This window comes from Colossoma macropomum, unplaced genomic scaffold, assembly GCF_904425465.1.
Source record: "Colossoma macropomum unplaced genomic scaffold, Colossoma_macropomum, whole genome shotgun sequence".
Taxonomy (NCBI): Eukaryota; Metazoa; Chordata; class Actinopteri; order Characiformes; family Serrasalmidae; genus Colossoma; species Colossoma macropomum.
Window position 1 is genome coordinate 16,560,939 of NW_023494791.1, and position 6,738 is coordinate 16,567,676.

A 6,738-nucleotide genomic window follows, 5' to 3' on the forward strand; every position below is an offset into this window, starting at 1 on the left:
TTTCTTCGTGCGCCGAGCCGAGCACTGCCACTAGGACCCCGCTGAGCAGCCTTATAAAAAACTGATTAAAGTCACCTGAGGTCCTCTTGTCCCTCTTCTTGGAGTAAAGATATTTGTTTCTATGGTCCTGTGAGTCTGTGTCCCCTCCACCCCCCGTCTCGCGCTGTTTTGGAGCTCGCTGCCGTAACTCACGCCCCGGGGCCAGCCTCTTCACTAACTGCTGCCAGAAGCTGTGGCAGCACCGCCCCTCCAGGAGACAGGCAGCTGCTCATGAAGGTAAGGTGGCACATATTCATCTGTGGTCTTAAGGCATTTAGAAAAGGGGGTTCAGATAAGACTTTTACGTCTATGACATTTAAAGTGAGGGAGAAGCCTTAGCCTGATGTTAATAGCCTACTTTAATGCAGCTTACAATATAAGAACATGACAAAACCTGCAAATTAGTTTGTAAATGATTTCTGCTGTTAGTCGAGATGTTTGCTCCACGGCCTCTCTCATTAAAATGTTTTTAGAATGTGTAATTTTCTTTGGATCAAGAATGACAAAAAAGACACTTCAGGTCTACAACGTGATGTATAATTCAATCACTCTGTCTGATGTGTTCATTGTTAGGTTCGCTAAAATAATCCACTTAACACTTTCCAGATGGGCTAAAACACATTAGGCTTTTCATCTGAAACTAGAGTGACGTGGTATCCGCCAACAGCCCAATAAAATCCAGCACTTTAAACAAATTAAAGCGAACAGTCGGTTCCCGGTTTTTTTATCTCTAATGCTGTCTAAAGGAAGATGTGGCCCAAAAGGTGATATAGAAGATGACCAACGCGCGAATAACCATTTCTTAACCGCGCTCCAAGAGCAGGCTATGCTACATGGCAGCCTGATGGATCATCTTCGCTGATCGCATAAATGTGATCCTAATCGTATTGTTGTTGTGAATGCATGATCTAAAGTAAATGGCTGAGAAATAGCTATTTTAGCCCGTAATATATGTAATTATTAATGATTTCTGAATGAATACAACTTCGCGCAGCCTACTTACAACGGCACTCGCAAAGATTCCTGATTTACTTCCTTAAATTAAGTCGAATCTAGTCGGAAAAGTGGAATGCCAGAATGGAATATCATGTTGTGCTTTGCCTCAAATAAACCGGGAACAACTCCCAATGAAACATTGTGTTATACAGTAAAGAATTAGAATCTTAATTCATATTAATAATTAATAATAAAAACGTGCATAAACTTTATTTTTTTATTAAAAACGCAGCTAGAATATACTTCCAAGAAAAGCAAGTTGAAAAAAGGGCAGGTTTAGAATCTTTCACCTTTAGAGGTTTAGTCCACCGTGCAATGCCCCTCTAAGATAAAAGCAGGATTTAGGCTCGCGTGGATAAACCTGATGGGATGTGGAAGCAACCGAAATCAATTAAAAGTCAGATGATAGTCCATCAGTTAAGGATTTTTACTTACTTTAAAACTGAAATAGTCCACGTGCACATAAGGTTACTTTATTTATTTTATCATACTTATTTTTATTGATATATTTATTATTATTTTTATTGGATGAACTCGTTCTTCACTGACGATTCTTTTAGTCTACTAAGCGTCTGTAAATCTAGCTCACTAGGCTTTAGAATGGCAAGCACTTCTAGCTTGTGTTACATTTTTATAGCTTAATGTTCTCATAAATATTTCACACAATGAGCAACATATACTGTCAGAAAAAAGGGTACTGTGCAGGTACATTTTTCGTTCATCACGGTACAAACAATGCAAATGTATCCTCACATGCACAAAAGTGGTTTTAAGGTCCAACTGTGTACTTTAAATACGTTTTTCCCAGGGAAGAGTACATATCTATACACTGTCATAATCTAAATTCAAAACAGAACAATAATATAAAGAGTCTGGAGACAAGACAGGGTGTGTGGAGTCAATATAATTTAAATATATAATTGCAATGGATTATGGCGAGATTAAGTTCCCCTAACAAAAGGTACTGTAGAGGTAACTTTAAGGGCGCCACCGCTGTGACAGTTTAATACCTTTACCGAGAGTGTATCAGTCACTGACCAGTTCAAAATGTGCTCTTTTAATTCTAAAACATTATGCATTGTTGACAGAACAGAGCATATAAAGCCTTTTACGATTCCAGTTGCCAATTATGAAGCATGAAACAGTGCATTCACTTTTAGCCAACACTAAATAAGAACAGAGGTGAACAGAGTGGATCATGCCTAAAGCAAGGCCCACTGAACACTTAATGTCTCTAAAAGAAGACAAGCCCTCCACATAACAGTCTAAACAGAGTAAACACATTTTTAAAATACTTATATTCAGATACCAGGGTAATGTTGCAGCATTTTTATTCATTTGTGCAATTTTTCAGTATACGACGTCCAGCCCCAATGTGCTTATTTAAATGATCTTGTGCTTTATGTAAACTGAAGACCGAAGATAACTCTATCATTCTTGGTTAGTCTCACGAAACACATTTTTCAAAGCGTGCATTTAATCTCGACCGCTAAACCGAACATATTTTCACTGCTCGCTAAACAATGGGCCATTGTGAACAGAAGCAAATTAAAATGTCACATATAAAAACAAAAATCACTGAGCAGAGTGAAGCAGCACCACATAACTAAATACATGATTTTCACATGGGTCACTTCAAAGTTTTAGAAGTGATAAATGGAAGAAAAAGTTTTATCTTATCCATCCTTTCCTGTTCGGATATGACTGACTAGTAGAAAATATTTCAGGGCCCGTATTTATACAGCTTCTCAGTGTAGGATCAGATTCCTCTTCTATTAACGGTGACCTTATTGAGAGGAACATAACCTAGACCTGCACTCCTATTTTGAGAAGCTTTATAAATACGGGCCCAGATGTTGAATTCAAGTATCTCCTTCAGACGTTTTGCGCAGTGTTCCTGAACAGCCAAGACATGATGCTGGAGCTCCAGCGGGACAAAGCGGCTCAAACCAAAGTACAGAAAAGATCAGCTCTCCGACCTCTACATCAGTGTCAGGGAGTCTACCCATAAATGGTCATCTTGACTGAGATAAATTAATTTGGAGAGGTGATAGCCCCCACCTCCCTCTTTGATTTGTTTAGTCTCTCCAGGTTGTTATATATGTTAATGACTGACTTTGAATGAGAGTGTGGGCAGAGAGAGAAACGTGAATAAAGAACTAATCAAACAAATAAATTAATAGATCTGGAGGACAGAATGTATAGCACAGCAAACTTCCTTAGATCTAAAAGCCTGACTGAAGACGGCTGCATTGCAAGTAAACACTTAGTGCATACACATAAGTTATTGCAGTTCGATGAAACACTAGAGCTAATTAAATGCATTTAATATTTGCGAAAGCATTTCTATAAATAATACATCATTTAATCATACAAACTGTCCTCGAACTACTCACTCTACCATAAAATAGAGACATAAAGGGCAAAAACATGGTCTGCCCGTTGTCAGTTCGACGATGCTCAAGCCCTCCAGCGTTCAGAGAAGCTAAAGCAGTTGTAAAAAAAAAAAAACCCTCAAGGATATCGAACAGTGAAAAGCATCTAGTGGAATACCTTGAACAAAAAGATCTAACAATAACGAAATATTTGAAAACACTGCCGCAAATAATTTAAAAAAATCTCCTGCTTTTAGTAAAATATATTCCGGACATTTTTGATGACTATTATTATTTTTATTATTGCCTTTGTGTGGTCTTTTTCTTCTATGTGCTTTATTCGGATACAGCAAGTAAAACAGAACTGATTAATAATAAAATTACCGTCGTGTTTTCTTGCGTACTGGAGTTTAAGTAAGGTTTACCTTATAGCTTAAATAAATAATAATAATAGTAATAATAAAATAAATATAGGGTGGGAAGGATAGCCAGTGTGCTTACCCAACACCCAATCGTCGTGTATACTAAAGTAGCGCTTCAAATTTACGTGTATACTAAAGTAGCGCTTCAAATTTAACGTTTTTTTTTTTTTTCATTTTGACCAAGAACATCGGCATAAACAATGCGATAAAGTGCTGCAAATCAAACAACCTGTATGCTATTACTTATTTATTATTTTAGCGACGCTCGGCGTATTTCACTCGGCGCTCTTAGAGCCACCCATGGCTGGGAACGACACAATCCATGGCCTAAAAAGTAATACACAGCCCCAGACACAAATCTTTTAGCTTTTCACAGACGTTTAGACAAGGACAATGACACGGCCGTGTGTCATAGCGGCCCTCTTCACACTGATGACGCGTGAGCAACTTGGGAAAGAAAAGTCTTCCCATGGGCTGTCTTTTGTAGCTGATTTACTGCGTGGCAGTGATACTGAACAGACGGGTATAACTAGCACACATTAGCTAAGCAGCCAAAACTCCGAATAGGCGAGGGTCTACTTTATGCTCCACTCTGCAAAAATTATGCAGAACAGTATGTTCTAACTGCCTATTCAGTGTCTATTCTAATTAAAACAATTAAGCGATCCCGAAGTTGTTTACAGTTCTAGACCTTATGTCCAGAGAATCTACGCTGTTATTAAATCATTAATAGTCTCCAACGAAATGTCTGTTGCACAACCCCAACCTTTCAGAGCGAGGTAAGCCTAAGATATTTGTTCTTTAGCATGACGTCCCATCTCCGCTCTCAGGTTCAGAAAAAAACTATAAGTAACGTTTCTCGTGATCATTAGATTAACAGTCAATTAAATATTATCCAGTATCTAAAAAGCATAGCGTTAGTATAATGTAGACCTGACTACACTCAACTACTGTGCCAACAGTTTGCATAGAAAGACGAAGCTCACCTCGCTTTGTAAATAAGTGTCCTCTCAGAAAGCTACAGCGCTTATTGTTTTCAGTCATTTTCATTGTTTCTAAAAATAAAATACACTGCATGGACAAAAGTATTGGGACACACCTCTTAATCATTGAATTCATGTGTTTTATTCAATCCCATTGCCACAATTGTATAAAATCAAGCACCTAGCCATGCAGTCTGCCTTTATAAACATTTGTGAAAGAATTGGTCGTTCCAAAGAGTTCACTGAATTCGAGCGTGGTACTGTAATAGGATGCTACTGTTGAAACAATTCACTTCGCGGCATTTTTTCCTCCTAGATATTCCACATGGTGTTATTCAAAGTGGAAGCGTTTAGGAACCCAAGCAACTCAGCCACGAAGCGGCAGATCACGTAAAGTTACAGAGCAGGGTCGCCGAGTGCTGAGGCGCACAGTGCATAAATGTCGCCAACGCTCTGCTGTCTCAATAACTGTTCCAAACCTCCTCTGGCATTAACATCAGCACAAAACCTGCACTTGGAGCTTCATGGCATGGGTTTCCATGGCCGAGCAGCTGCATGCAAACCTTACATCATCAAGCACAATGCCAAGCGTTGGATGGAGTGGTGTAAAACATGCTGCCACTGGACTCTAGATCAGTGGAAGCGTATTCTGTGGAGTAATGGCTCATACTTCTCTATCTGGCAGTCTAATAGACGAGTCTGAGTTTGGCGAATGCCAGGATAATGGTACTTACCTGACTGCATTGTGCCAACTGTAAATTTTGGTAGAGGAGGGATAATGCTATGGGGTTGTTTTTCAATGTTATGGGGTTGGCCTAGGCCCCTTAGTTCCAGTGAAGGGAAATTTTAATGTTTCAGCAGACCAAAGCATTTTGGACAAAAGCTTTGTACTGTGCCCCAGTGTCCAAAGCAAGATCCATAAAGGCATGGTTGGGTGAGTTTGGTGTGGAAGAACTTGAGTGGCCCACACAGAGCACTGACCTCAACCCCATCAAACACCTTTGGGATTAACTAGAATGAAGAATGCGAACCAGACCCTCTTGTCCAATGTAAGTGTCTGACCTCATAAATGCTCTTCTGGATGAACGGGCAAAAATTCCCACAGACACACTCCAAACTCTTGTAGAAAGCTTCCCAGAATAGTGGAAGCTATTATACCTGCAAAGGCGGGACCAACTCCATATTAATGCCTATGGATTTAGAAGGGGATGTTATAAAAGCCCCTGTAGTTGTAATGTGTAGGTGTCCCAATACTTTTGTCCATATAGTGTACGATGAGACATGGACCAAGTCAACTGGAGTTCCAGCAGGGCTCAGTGGCACGTCCAGTAGACTATAGCTCTAGACAAGACTGCCATCTTGTGGACACGAAGCTCATTTTCTTTATCCCCTCTAGAGCAAGCCAAACCTTCTCGCTGCTGAGCAGTATTTCAAGCTCGAGTTTTCCCTCGTCTAACACAGGCGATTCACCTTAAGAAAAACTTGATAAGAACTCAGGGACTTGGTTTAATTAGTTCGGGCTAATGCTATGACCAACTAACTCCCACCCCAACATATTAACTTTACCCTCATTATTCGCTCGCTACATATTTTTCATATCAAAAGACTAATACTGATAATATGAGGGATTAGCTCAGGCTGGCCCCTTCAGATTTACCACAATCAACGTATGAGTAGTGAGTTAATTAAATATCACCAAGACGGAGTTGCTTATTGATTCATTTTGTTTGTATACAATAGTGTGTAGGGTCGTTCGCTACTGGTCATTTCCTGTATAGATCTACACTTTTCGTACTCTAAACAAGCTGGAACAAGCGTGAAATGCACAAACAGCAAAATTATATGACGTCACTGCAGTGTAATTTTAGCGCGCTCGCTGAGTGGTCCCAATTCGTACTATTTACTCGATACTCCAGCTGTTAC